Raw genomic sequence first — 14,459 nt, forward strand, 5'->3', positions numbered from 1 at the left:
TAGTCCATGCTGATACTTTCCTAATCCTGACACTTGATCTCAAAGGATGTATTCCATGCTGCATTGTTATGCATTAACACTTAACAGTGTTATATTCTTCTTCCTGTCAGTTAACTTGAAATATCTGCTCCTCTTTTCTCAGTGGCAAAACTTTCTCTCACTGGCAGAAGGAGGACAGACTCGCAAGGTCCTAAGTCGTTGTCTGTCATGTCACTGTATACAGTCTGACTGCCTGTGCTCCTCCTCAGAGGTGACAGCATTGCAGTATGCGGAGCATTTATATTAGTGCATGCAGTGCTAGCATTCACTAAAGTCAGTGGAAACTTGCGTCCCTTATGCGATGTCTTTTCAGGCAGCTTTGTATGTCCTTGCATCAGTGATATTTCTGGAAATCTCTGCGTATCTAGATCACTCTGGACAGATTCAAGACCTGGGGCAGCCTAAATGAGCAGCGATGTTCATTTCTCAGAACTTCTGTAGTTCTCTGAACAACAGGAATGGCATCCTGCAATTATCTCCTACCTTTCTCTCCTCTGCTCATGTCCCTTTTGAGAAACTTCCAGCCCTTCAGACTCCGGCCCAGAGGAAAACCCTGTCCTGCTGTACCCAACGAATAGGCACAACCCATTTTCTGATGTCTTATGTCCCTCACTGATGGAAGGTGCTCTGTATTTATAGACATCCTTTATGCAGGAACGGCTAGTTCTTCAGTGGAGCGGGTGGCTCTTTGGTGGAAGAAGGAGGTGCTGCAGGGTTTACAGTTAGGTAAATTGATGGCTTTTCCTCATCTAGTCGCTCTTCTTTGTGGTTCGAGCAGGCAAGGAAGGTGCCAGGAGAATGAAATGTTTTTCAGAGAATAGATTGATGTGCTCGTTTATGGAGCAGAGGGGAATGCTAACAGCATGCAGGTTTAAAGGGGTAGCAGCTACAATCAGATGCTTTCCAAATTCTATTAAAAATGCTGCACTGAAGAGGTTGTGGGGAAGAAGGCTTTGTGAGAGGGACGCAAGAGCCAGAGAAAGGAAGGACTGCAGATTGCACTCAGGAAGCTGTTTTATTGTCACTCCTGGGAGCAATGTATAATGTAGTGAATTTTAAGAGAGAAAATCAAGCACTTTGAGCAGAGCAGGGTTTTTTGCAGAATGCTTACAGCTACTCGATTATGCATACAACAGATGCTTATCTCCAATAGAAAAAAATTGGTAAAATCTATTTCTAGGCCTTGAAGCAAAATCAGGGCATATGGGACATGAGGAGCTACTGCAGTTCCTGTAAGAATTTTTGCAGGCAATTCCTAGAAAGAGTCCAGACTCAAGATTTCCTAGAAAACCTGGTAAAATTCCTAGGAAGGTTCTAAACCTAGGAAGGGAAATTCCTAGAAGAGTGCAGGTTCTAGATCCAGGAATCCCCATAAAAAGTGAGAAAATGGCAAGAAAGGTTGTAGGTCCAGTAAACCCTAGAGAAAGTCTCAGTCCAGGAATTCCTAGAAAGGTTATACATTCAGGAATTCCTACAGAGGCCAGGGAAACTCCTAGAAAAGATCTAGATCAATTAATTCCAAGCAAACTGAAATCTTTGCAGACTTACTAACTTCTGTGAGAGGTCATGGATTTTAATAAACTGTTCACACTTCTTCTTTAGTCTGTAACTTGAATGCTGTTTATTCTAAGTTGCTTAAATTAATTGTTTGAGTAATTTTTACACTTCATCACTTGATTTAAAGCCAGTAACACTTTCCATATGGCCAAATGACTTCTCACCTAAGCATTCTGGTACCGTAAAAGTAAATAGAAATGTAGTCTCTCTTCTGAAGTTTCTTCATAACTGGTGAAGAACAACTACAAAAAAGAACAAACAAATATACAGGGACACCTCTGATTTTTTTTTTTAATAGTTAGGTTCGACTGTCATAGAAGCAATGCAGGCTTTGTCACCATATACTTCAAACCAAACCTGCTAGGTACATTTTCAAGTTTAACACTGACATAAACAGGCTGACAAACTAAGTTGGGGATCTGCAATTCAAGGTAGGTTTTTTTTTTTTTTTTAAGTCTGATCTAGTTAGGTTCTTATGTGATGAATACCATTGTCATGGGTAGGGTCTTTCACATCACCACGTGTTCCATTTACACAGCTGGCCCTAACATTTAAACTCTTCAGAATCCAGTTTACTCCCCTGCAGCTGCTCTGACTCGATAACACTGCCAGAAGTAGTAAAATTTCACTTCACTATAATAAGTGGCTCTGCCTTTCAGCACCAATTTATTAAGTAAGGAAACACCATTCTGCAACAATGCCTTTGCTGATCACAGCTGCTGATCGCAGTCTGGAACCTGCACATACCACACTCCAGCCAAAAACAAGTCAAAAAGTAACTGTTAAAATTGCTTACTTGCATTTTTATTTTATGTAGGAATTCTTTAAAAAAAAAAATGCATGTAGGTACATTTTCAAAACTGAATGGCCACGTATTTGTCTCTAAGAATTTCACGGTATTTTTCTTGAGTACAACAGGTCAGAATACCATAAGTGAAAGGCAAATTCTGGGAGCATTCAAGTCAGCTATACTCTTCCTTAGTGTTGAAATATGAAGCATCCCAGACAACAACTAACCCACATTCCATTACAGTACCAAGTCAGAGTGGGAGTTTAGGGAAACGTACTCTGAAAAAAAAAATACCCTGAATTAGTTTTAGAGTAGCGCAACACTAGAACACAAATGCACAGGACTTCAAATGTTTCAAAGTTGCTAAGCAAGACAGAGGTGGGGGGGGAGAATCCACCAAAACCTACCTTGTAAGTGAAACTGCACACCACAGAGTTGTCTGTAATACGTTGGGAAGAATTGCATCCTTGGCTGGAACTGCACCAAAGGATCAGTCCTGAAGAAAAAAACCCCACAAATTCCAATAAAGAACACAAGCTGCAGTGGGAAGAACTGTTCACATTATGTTAAGCACAGTATTTCTGTGGGATCAAGGCCTAAAAACTTAGTCTGATAACTGCTAGTGATCCAGAATTAAAACAAAAAAAAAAAATTAAAATCAAAGACCTGGGTTCTTTTGTACTCCCTTAAAGAGTAAAATAAGCAACACTGGTTAATCTCTACCTTCCATGTTTCCTTTGCAGTAATAAGACACATGAACCACTGATACAGGCATGAAGACACCCCTCCTTAAAGTATAAGTTTATGGCAGCTGTTACTATTTAGTTTTTAGGAAAAGTGGGCAGGAATGTAATTATCTGTCTCACTGAAGGTACACAAGTCAACATGGGGACAGTAATTTAAGAGTGTATGTTCATTAAATAAAAGCAATGAGGTCAGAGTGGCATGAGTTGACCCTAGTAAAGGAATTAGTTCTGAAGCTGAATCTACACACAAACAGCACAAATTCCTGAAAAACAGGACACCAAAGCTCTCATAAACACAGCAAGAAGTTCATCAGTACAGTATGGATTTCAGTACAGATGGCATTGCTATGTATGGAAAAACTTGAGATTGCAATGTGCAGGATACACATTTAGCTTAGTTTCTGTACTTTCTTACTACATCTCTATCCTATACCTGCTACTTAAGTAAATCCGTGTGAACCAGAGCTCTCCAGCCTCTTCCAGGCATAGCGTTAACAGTTATCACCCCTTTTTCATTTTAGTCCCTTTTCCTTTTTCTTGGAAATGTTCAGTTCACTGGCCTCCAAGAGCCAAACCACCTGTACTGCTTCCAGTGTTTCAGACAAGCTTTTCCAACCTCACAGCAGGAAGCCAGAAGATAAAAATTGAATCTGTAGTGCTTGGAGTATCCAAAAATCTATGAAACTGGGAGTCTTTAATATCTCACAAGATTGAGCCTGTAGTACAACTCTGTGTCTGATCTGTTCAGTTGGATAAGGACCAACTATGACTTACAAGAGTAGTTTAAAGCAGAAAGCTCCTTTATAATACTTTCAGACCTAGGTTTTCTTTTTAAGGTACTGATCAATGAAAGGAAAACACTGTATGATAGCTGCAGAGAACACTGAACTAATAAACACACAACAAAGAAAGCCTTTCAATATATCTACAAAGCACATCATATAATTGCGAAGATACCTGTTCTCCTGGTAGTACTACTTCCTTTCTTGCTGTCACCTTCAATGCCTTTCACTTATTACTAAGTACTACTGATTACTCTCTCTAGCCTTCAACATCCTCCTAAGAACCAGAATATTTGATTAAATTATTATTTTGTCTAGTAACAGCTGTGCAGCTACCAGGTATCAAGAGGTAATAGATCAATTGCTATCAGTGGAATGGTAAGCAGGTGTTTAAGTGCTTTTGTTAAACATGGGAAATAATACCTCTTTCACAAGGGGCAGTGGGAAGATGGGTACATCTCTGAGAAGAATTTTCTAGATTGATCCCAAGCAAAAAGTAGTCTTAAAAGAAAAAACAAAAATCGCCCAATATCATCCTACAATATTGAAAGAAAATGAAAGGTTGTCTACAATATTTTATTCTACCCCTCATTTCTTATCATGCCTTTCTGTTTGATTCCTATTGAATTCAACCTTAATTTAGCATGAACATAGCAATTCGCATTTAAACCTTGTTCTCAAGAAGGCAGGCCAGTGGTTATGGTATTAGTCTGAAAAGGGGGCTCAGTCCCTTGCTCACATATTCCCCAACTGGGCACACATTCCTACAGGAGGGTGTAAATAATTTCAAAATGATGAAATGGGATCTGTGTTGTCCCAATATGCTCATAAATAACCTGGTAAAGGGAGTGAACAAAGATGTGAGAAAATTTACTAATGATACACTAAATGACTCAGGATAACAAAACCAAGGACCAGTTATGAAAGGTTTCAGAGAAACCATATGAAATAGGTGACTGCACAATAACATGGCAGATGAAATTCCATAAAGATAAATGTCAAGTGACATAGCTAGGAAAAAAAACAATTCTAACTGATGGCACTGAGCAATCATTGCCACTATACAAACATGTCTTGTGACTGATATGTAAATAGGAAAATGACAGCTCAGTGGTGAATGGTGGTTAAAAAAAACAAATCAGGAATTACTAACAAAGGAACAGACAACATTATATTGCCACTCCATATATTCATGATTCACCATCGCCCCGAATATTGTGTGCGGCCGGACCTCCTCCTCTCAAAATGGAATGGAAAAAAGTAGAAAAAAAAAAGATGCAAAAGAGTAACAAAGATGATCAAGAACAAAATATCTTCAAACAAAAGAAGTGTTAGAAGATAGTAAACAAAGCTAGCAAAAGCCAGTTCAAAACAAACACAAGGTGGTGGTCCTTCACATAACAGGTGGCAAACCTACAGAACTTGTCAAAGCATATTGTGGATGCAGGAAATTTAAAAGGATTTAGGGGGAGGCCAGGCAAGAATTTGGGACAGATATACACCAAGATGTACGCATCCAGCACAGGAAGATTAGAACAGTTGGAGAAGCACTAGGTAGAAATATCATATATGCACATCCTTGATATCTGCGTAATTTGCTAGTGGCAGGACACTTAGGCAAGGCAGGTCTTTGTTCTGACTCAGCAGGGCTGTTCTTATCATAAACAGCCCAGTGTAAAAACAGGGGCTTCCACTCACACTACAGAGCAAGAAAAATATCTTTGGAAATTTCTGTTGCACTTCACTGCAGTGTTCTTGCATAACCTGGGACAGGAGTAGAAGGTTTCAAGACTCATTTGAATGCCTACAGATGAAGACAGATTGCTATCTGGCTTTTAAAAATTACTATTCTAATCCAAAACATATCTATGTAATTTGGGATATTCTGGTGGAGAAAACATCTATGTCTTTAGAATCCTAGATAAAGTACCAATTCGGTTAAGTCTGCCAGTACTTCTCAGACTCCATCATCACAATAATATAACCCCATAATAGTTTGGGAAATTCCTGGATACTGATGCCATGGAGAATTGCTTCTGTCATAGATGACTTTCGCAAGACCTCTGAAGTCCTGGTATATAACAGTCTGACAGGAGACTATTATCCTCTGCCCATACTGACACATTTTTGTAACCATTGGCATGTTAACACTGCCGTTGTAAAATGCCTTACTAAAAATAGATAATACTTTGATATTTGTTACTTCAGATGCATAAGTAAAGGTTAGATGGCAAAAATTACCCTTTAAAATAATTATATAATTCCTATGGGTCCCTGGTAGGCACACCAATAATTTCCTCCGTACAATAATGTTTCATCATTGTATTCTCTCAGCTCCATCAGATATTTATTCAGCCAAATAAAGCACAAATCGCTGAGCATAAAACCACTACCAAGTGCTTGCAGTATCATCCATTAGCTCCATGATTTCCTTGACAGCACAAAGGATTGCAGACTGCCAATTATAATTAAATAGAGCTCCCTATGGTCTTAAGCAGAGCTCCTCATTGCACTGGATAGGAAAATGCAGGTTAAAACCCAAGAGTAATAATAAAATAGACACAAACCTGGTCCTAGTAACTGTGTTTTACAGAATTGTAAATATCTCTGTAAACAATGTTTAGATGACATTTGCGTTGGGCAGAATACACAAGCTGTGACATTCTTACGTTGTCAGCTGGTCTTCTATTCAGGAAATCCAGTAGGAGGCCCACATGAAAATTTAAGAAGTACATATTGTATCATTCAGATGCACATATATAACATCTTCACAAATGGAGAAAAAGATTCATTTTGACAGCTTCGGTTCATAATGCATTAATAAGCAGAATTTTTGTAACAGCCACAACGCCAAGGGAGAAAGAAGACAAAATGTTAAAATAATTCATGATTTCTGAATGATTTTTGAAGAAGCACCTAAGTATGAGAATTGGACGGTGGCTATGACTGGCATCTTCCCTGACCTATCTAATTAGACTTATTTCCACTTTATTCTTTCTGGAGGGGAAAAAAAAAACCAACACCAGCAAAAAAACCCCTGTTTGCTAATTCCTAAGCAAGGGTATAATTACCTAATTATAAATACCATGGGTCATACAATCCTTAGCTGTATGGACATCTACCTCCAATACACATGCCTACAAATGACTGGCAAAATTTCTAAGGAGCCATTCATGTACACAATTATTTGCATATTTAGCAAAAATTTGTGTTCCAGGTCTCTGTATTTCACATTGGGTTAGAATAAAATGTTTTTAGTCTACATGTTAATAATAAAAAATCTAGTTCTGCAACTGGACCTTAAAACTCGAAGGACATGGCCTTGCAGAAGTAATTTGTAGGAGAGAGGGCCTAAAATATCTATATGGTTCACAGACGATATTAAATTGATCTTGGGAATTCCTTTCCAATGCAGTGCTTTGTACCTAGCCCTAGAAATGGACATTTGTATAACAATAAGAGGCACACATTAGGGACAACCTCTAAGTGAAAACAATGGGACTCTTTCTATTGACTTCAAAGGAGTTTGGATCAAGCTCTAAAGCCCTTTCCATATTCCAGCTTGCCCATGTCTCTGTTTTTAGTACCATTCCTGGTGTTGTTTCCAGTATAAATTGGCATGCTTTCCCATTTACCTAACGCTGCTGTACACTTGCACAGTACTCAAATGACTAAAACCTTCCAATGTTTACAAATACATGACTGCCAGACAAGTGTCTGATAGTATGTGGATTTTCCATGTTGCTCTGGCTTCACATTAGATTATGCTAATAGCTTTGAAACACTGGAAGCAGTTGGGGCTGTTAGCCTTGCAGTGTACGAGCTCAGAGCCACATCCAGTGTCCTTCAAACACATGCATAATACTTCCTTAAATTCACTCCTCACTACAGCATTTCAGAGCATTTCCCAAATTCGTTGGTGAGTGATGAGACTGCTGTGTTAGAATGTCACTTTCGGTGTAATTACACGATAAGATGGCTTTGCCAACAAAATCCCCATAAATCATTCTTGCACGACACACCCTCCTGAGCTCATAATTTGCAACCCTGTCAGTTGTGCTGATGCAACTCTTCATTTGACCATACAGAAAATCTGATCACTGACATAAGCCAGGTTAGAAGCAGCACTAAGGGATGGGGATTGGTTTTTAACCTTCATCTTTTCATTGATTCCGTTTATACCACAATCCCACAACTGTATTGGCACAACTGAAGGAGAGAGCAAACTATGATGCACAGAACAAGCAGGTCGAAGGAGAACTTCTGAAGCCAAATTACTGTTGAAGTTACCATGTCATCTAACTGTACTCTCAGTCTTGCATTTTAACAGATGCAGTAATCCTAGTGAAGAAAGACTCCCGCCTTTTAAATACTAATTAACTAACTCTTACATGCTCATAAATTCTGGTTCTGAATTTGGCTCTTCAGTAAGTTTATCAGAAATAGTGTTTGTAAAATCCTACTTGCACTTTTATTCCAATGCGGCACTTGGCCTAGAAAGGGGCTTTGTAACAACCATCTGAATTTTGACCTCACTGGAAGAGTATGACAGGCAAGATCTGCATTTTACTTGTTGGATAAAAATGTTAAAGGATTTGTTTCCAAAATACATGAGATGAAAGCTGCATAGTCCGAAGGTGTTCACCTGATTACAGTCTGCTGCTCTTTGGAAGCAAGGCTGGCAAAGAGTGTATTTTACACTAGAACTGCAGTACAGAAATTTCCATGATTAAATTGTTCTGACTTTGCTTATGATAATGTCATAGTCTCTGGCTTTGAAGTCACGGAACAGAAGATCTGCCTAATTCTGTCTTGCGTTAACTTTTCAGATTAAAAGTTTACTATTAGAACTGATCCGAGAAAAACAACCACTAGCTCTGTCCATCAAATAAGTTGCGTTTAAATTGCTAAGAAGCCTGCCCTTCCAAAGCTTGCAGCAAGATGGCATCTGCATCATTAAGAAACAGCGTACTGAACTGCAATACAGGCGATGAGCAGGTTGTTTTAAGATTGCTTGCTGTCATGGCAACATACACAACTGTCAAAAAAAAAAAAAAAGATACTTTAAAAAAAGTGAGCTCAGTTTTTGCTGAAGAATGATTTCTCAGAAAGACTTACTACATCCGCAAAAGAGCAGAAGCACAACCTCCACAGCAATCATCTTACTGCATGTCCGTATTTTGCCTAAATGAGGATGCAAAACACTACATAAATCCTTACTTCATCTCTTAGAAAGCGGTAACTTTGCCATGTAGGAATGGCATTCAGTCCTAGTTTTCCTTAAAATTAAACTAAAAATTCCTGGAATTTATTTGTAGCTGTTCTGCTTCCCTTCTCAAGTCGTGCTTCAGGAATTGGTGAGCAGGAAGTTGAACGGATGGAACCATCCCAAGGCGCACTCTATCCCAGACACATATAAAACTAGGTAACACACAGAGGCACTCGGAGAAGTAAGAACATGTACCATAGAGTGACCACTGCATTCCTCCCTGGGGAAGCTCAAACAGCAAACTTAGTTCTCTTAAATCAGTTCTGCACTCTGCAGCTCCACTGACTCTTCTGTTACACTATGTAGCACCCGAGTATGAGAACTGGAACTGGTGGCTACAACTTCTGGGTAGTCATCCAATACACAACTTCAAGCTCAAAACAGGTATCAGTCTGCTAACTTGGACCTTGCTTATTTTGAGTTCTAATCAATTTGATCTTTCATTCTATTGTCTTCAGCTGCTGATCAACTCTAGACTTCCTATATTTCCTCCCATGAAGACAAGCTCAAGTTAGCTCCCAATTATATGAGGTTGTGCCTTCTGTGAAATGCTCATAAATCCTGATTATTATGGTCTTCACTAGATTTCAGGTCCCCAAGAACTGCAAACTGTGATCTACTGAAGGAAGTTCTGTCACTAGTTTCACGTATCACTGGCCCCCAAAGTGTTTCAACTCTCCAACTGCCAAATTTCATGTCTATCATGGTTAGTGTGTGAAATACCAGCCAAAGTCCTGTGTTACACAAGAAATGAAATGGATATACATATGACATCAAAATGTCATTGAAGTAAATGTTGAAACTTACACTAACATGAGTGGAATCAGAATTTTGTCCTGCAACTCTATGTCAAAGATTCCTCAGCTCTCATCCAATTAGCACAGAAAAAACAATTTTCCCTTTCCGCTTCTGCTGACAACTGAATGATCTTCGCTATTTGAATTAATTTGAAAAAGTTATACATCAAAATTATTCCAGATTTGGTAACAGCAAGATGAGATCTGAATCCGAATGTACTGTCTGAATATAATCCATAATAAAAAGAAAGGATGTCTCTGATAAGGGTACAAGTTATCCAAACTTATCCCTGAAAAAATGAGCTGTGTTGCTTCAAAAATACAAACACTTCCAACAGCAAAGCATAAGCAAAACAAAAGGTTTTTCTTTTTCATATCTATTTTATTTCCTAATGGAATTTAAGTGCTTAAAATAGTTATTAAAAAAGTTGACTTATTTTCTAAGCAATTTACCACTTGCAAGGCGAAAGCAAACATCACTACAATAATTACAACGTATTTGTCTCCTTGCACTGTGATCCCGTATCACTTACCCTCTGAGAGATGGAACCCAAGATCCAATGATGCGAGTGAGATATATGGAAAGCACAGGAGCTGCAACAACCTGCATACTCTATGTATACTAGTAATACCGCATATGTTGATCTTACTGAAACATGCCGATATAAAAAAAAATTTGCATAAAAAAAGGACTAGATTGCAACTGTGGATAAACCTAAGTGATGTATTAATTTCTAGCACTGATGTAAACACAGTTTAATGCTTTCTCTAATAGTATAGAGGATCACATCGCAGCTTAGAAGGAAGCCTTCCACATTCTTCCTTCCAAACTGCAATTCCTTCCCAGGCATGCGCCCTCCTGTTCTTGGGACAAACTGACCAGAATTACTTAAATCAGACTTTCATAAGCAAGTGGCATGCAGTCATTTTTTAAAAATCCAAAAATCAATTACTAGCAGATGCTAAGTTTTAGCCATCTGTGAACTTCCCCCACTTAGTATATTAAGTTAAATAGCTTCCATAATTTCTTCTCTTCTTCAATACATTCAAGTGATTTTGAAATACAGATAATGGAAAGAAAATAATATATATAAGAAAAGCTGACAGACGCGATTTCTCAATGAAAGGGTTGTGTTAGCGAAGAGCTCAGGTACTTCAGGCATGGCATGCAAGACAACAACTGGGGAACGAAAAAAAGCTTCTGCACATACTGCAAACCAGGCAGAACGAGGAAAGGAATTAAACAGAACAGCCAGAGGGCAGCAAATCTGCTTCAGCACCTATTAGTGCCCATAACAGTTTAAGGATCACAGCCCCAGGAGCATGAAATGGAGCACAGCAGTTTTCCTAATGAAGTCTCAATTGGATGCAAATTATTCCTCCCATATCTCCTCTTTGCTGGACACAAAGTGAGGAAGGTGACCAGCATGCTGTCCACAACGTCTTCCTGACACTCATTTCACTAATACTGCCAAGCCTGGACTTAAGAGTACTCAGGCAAGTTAAGACTGTTACAAACACTTCACTAGCATGTGTTAGCTATTTTTAGTGTGAAGAAAAGTCCTAGATTTTTAAAAAATTCAGTTAAGACAGAAATCAAATATTCATCTGTGGATTGTTACCAAGCAAAGGGCTAAACATAAAATAAAACACACTTTCCAGCAGGGAAAAGAAGTCTTTAAACAGCTGATATGATCAAACTATTAACTAACAATATTTATACAGTGTTATATGGGCTTAAATGTTTTCATAAAATGAGGTTCCCGATTCTACGCAGCTAAAGTTAAACTCCAGGGTCAAGTACCTGCCAAGGTGAGATAAATCCTGGTTAAACCTGTCAGGGTTTAAACACGGGGCAGGACCGGGATTCTCCCGCAGAGTCTTTCCTCAGCCTCCACCCAATGGGATGCATGTGGCAAACCCCACAGAAAGCACCGGCCCTTGAGCAGGTTGTGTTAAACCCTGGTAAAAGCTTAAAGGGAAAGCAGGGAAGAAATGCCATCTGCAGGGCGCGTACCTCTGAAGGAGCTTCCTCTTAAAGCCAAACGTCCCAAGCTCTAGGAAGGGTGCAAGGGAATCTCGCTCACCATGCGAATGCGACGGGCTGTGACATCTCCGCAGGTGCGGCACCACCCGCTGCTCACGCCTGGTGCCGCGGGGCAGCGGTGCAGTACAGGCAGCATGGCGGGCTCTGCGGGGAACCGGGGTCGTTCCCCAGGCGAAAAGCATTTTCAAGGGGGAAATTGCACATGTACAGAAAAGGACCCCAGGGGAAAAGGGATGCTGAGGGTAAAATGAAGTCAGTGGAAAATTTCCCTCTCAGGTGAGCCAAGGCCTCACCTGTGAGGAAACCTCTAGGCCTCGAGATTCAGGCCAGATTACACTGATAAAATGCAGATCAGGCATGATCAGGTATTTTCTCACCCTTAAATATGTCAAAGGACAATTTAATGATTCAAAGTGGAATTTCTTAACTCCAATGGCAAACTTTTTCTGGGATCTTACACTGCGTTTTTTATATTTACAACAAACACCAATTTCTTTAAGCTATTTCTATTATCCTGAAGTCTACAGCCTCCACCACTTATGTTACAAATGTAACAAGAAATACTTCAGTGGGTTTTCCTGTGTTAGTTAGTAGAGCTTTCAGGGTCTCAATTACACTGGACATGGCTTTCAGACCTCACACGTCTGCAGTTTTCAATAGTTTTGATATCTGAGATCATGGAATACTTTGAGGATGAAAGTGAGAATGATAAGGAGCTTCCAGCCATATGCCTTCTTAAGAACACTGTGCCTGTAAAAAAGAGAAAGATCTGTATACAAGAATATTCATTCCCCAAAAGGCAATGTGGAAAGGAGGAAGATTTGGACCTGCTATGGAAGTTGTATATACGCCCCTTTTCCTCAGACATATTGAAGTCTAAGGGGAACAAAAAATGGAGAGGAAAATCAGATTCATCCCTTCAGAGTTCAAAATGGCACAAACAATACTTACATGGCACATCACCTCCAGCCTCGCTGGCTTTGACAGCACTGCAGGAGTCCTCCACTGTCTTCCACACACAGCTGCCTTTTCCTTCCTTCTTGCACACAACTGTTACGCACGCTAATCACACCCTGTAACTCTGCTAGCCTTGGCATGTCACAGATATGAGTTCCCTCCCCATAAACTGATACATTGCTGTTAATATTATAAGCTGCATAATTTGTAATAACTAATGTAAGAGCAGATGTTTGCCTTCTCATTGCCATTGCACTGCTACCTAGAAGGACTTATGTGAGTAGAGCTGTTTGTCAAGAAGGCAGGCAGCTGAGATGACTGCCTTCCTTTACATTTCTCCCTGCCTCTTCCTTTCCTGTTCCTTCACTTACAAAATGACAGAGCGAGCACTAGAGCTGTGAGAGAACGCAAACAGGAAAATCAGATGGGTGATTCCTAGAATAGCTCTTGAGTATCAGAGATGTTAAATGTGAATGTGTACGTGAAGCCACCAACAAACAAGTCCCTGATGCTTATTCATTTTTTATTTGCCTTCCATAGTAGCGCCTAAATCATCATGCTTTGGAGAAGACATCTTTCAAGTCTTTGTACTTACAAAGTTGTGACTGCTGGATGATACTTATATCTCTTCTCAGTGACGTGCGCTTATCTTCTTGACAAATAAAGGCTCAAAATAAGCCCTATGTCCTCTTTACCAAGAAAGCATCTGAGGGGGGAAAAAACCACGAACACAAAGTAAGTAAAGACAAGAGCCTTTTGAGCACTGGAATGCTCATCTTTATGGTTATTGTAAGCATACTGAACTACAACAAGCTGGCATAAAATCTAAAAAACTAGATTAAGACTCACAAGCAACAGAACAAATGCTTTCTGTTGCTGCATTTAAGAAAACTGCTCTGAGCAAGGCTATTTGTCCCTTGGTCATCAAAACAATTTTAACATGAAAGCTGATATTGTCAATCCAAATGTATCCTGAATTCATTTTTCTAAATAAGAGCCCAGAAAGATCCGAGTTATGCTCAGAGATCACATGTAGGCTTCAGAATAATGAAAATGAGGTTGTTTAATATTCTGCTGATTCGAGAAAAAACAACACTGACATGACTCACCTCTTTTCTTTCTCCCTGGAGAATTATTCCTTTCTAACAGAAGTTAGGATTTCTCTTTATATAACTAGATCATGAAACAGGAGTTCAGCTATCTATCAAAAAGAAAGCAAATTAATCAAATCATGCATACCATTTATATAATTGCATTTTAAAAATTTTTATGAAGGGAAGGCATATCAAATGGACATGCCTTGGTTTGGTTGTGGAATACGCATCAAGCTAAATAAATCTTATTTTCTCTTTTGTGTTCCTTGTGTGGATATTTCATTTTAAGAAGTATTTTTCTGCAACTCAGTGGATTCCAGTTGTAGAAATATCTGCCACTAAGCTAGAAAAACCTCATCATAACTTTTCACCATGAATATC

At 39.2% G+C, this 14,459-nt stretch overlaps 2 long non-coding RNA genes across 2 annotated transcripts; both read right to left on the minus strand.

Moving 5' to 3' along the window:
• Positions 1-2,456: 2,456 nt before the first annotated feature.
• LOC148056548 (uncharacterized) lies at positions 2,457-4,196 on the minus strand. The gene is made up of 3 exons (XR_015703107.1): positions 4,090-4,196; positions 2,794-2,882; positions 2,457-2,664 (listed from the first exon to the last, which is right to left on the minus strand). It is a non-coding gene; the product is annotated as an uncharacterized LOC148056548 (long non-coding RNA).
• A 2,284-nt stretch (positions 4,197-6,480) lies between these two features.
• Positions 6,481-14,186, minus strand: LOC148056549 (uncharacterized). The gene is made up of 3 exons (XR_015703108.1): positions 14,094-14,186; positions 13,580-13,690; positions 6,481-6,599 (listed from the first exon to the last, which is right to left on the minus strand). It is a non-coding gene; the product is annotated as an uncharacterized LOC148056549 (long non-coding RNA).
• Positions 14,187-14,459: the final 273 nt, after the last annotated feature.

The sequence above is a fragment of the Nipponia nippon genome, unplaced genomic scaffold (genome assembly GCF_047370975.1).
Source record: "Nipponia nippon isolate SJK-2023a ecotype South Korea unplaced genomic scaffold, ASM4737097v1 scaffold_13, whole genome shotgun sequence".
Lineage (NCBI taxonomy): Eukaryota > Metazoa > Chordata > Aves > Pelecaniformes > Threskiornithidae > Nipponia > Nipponia nippon.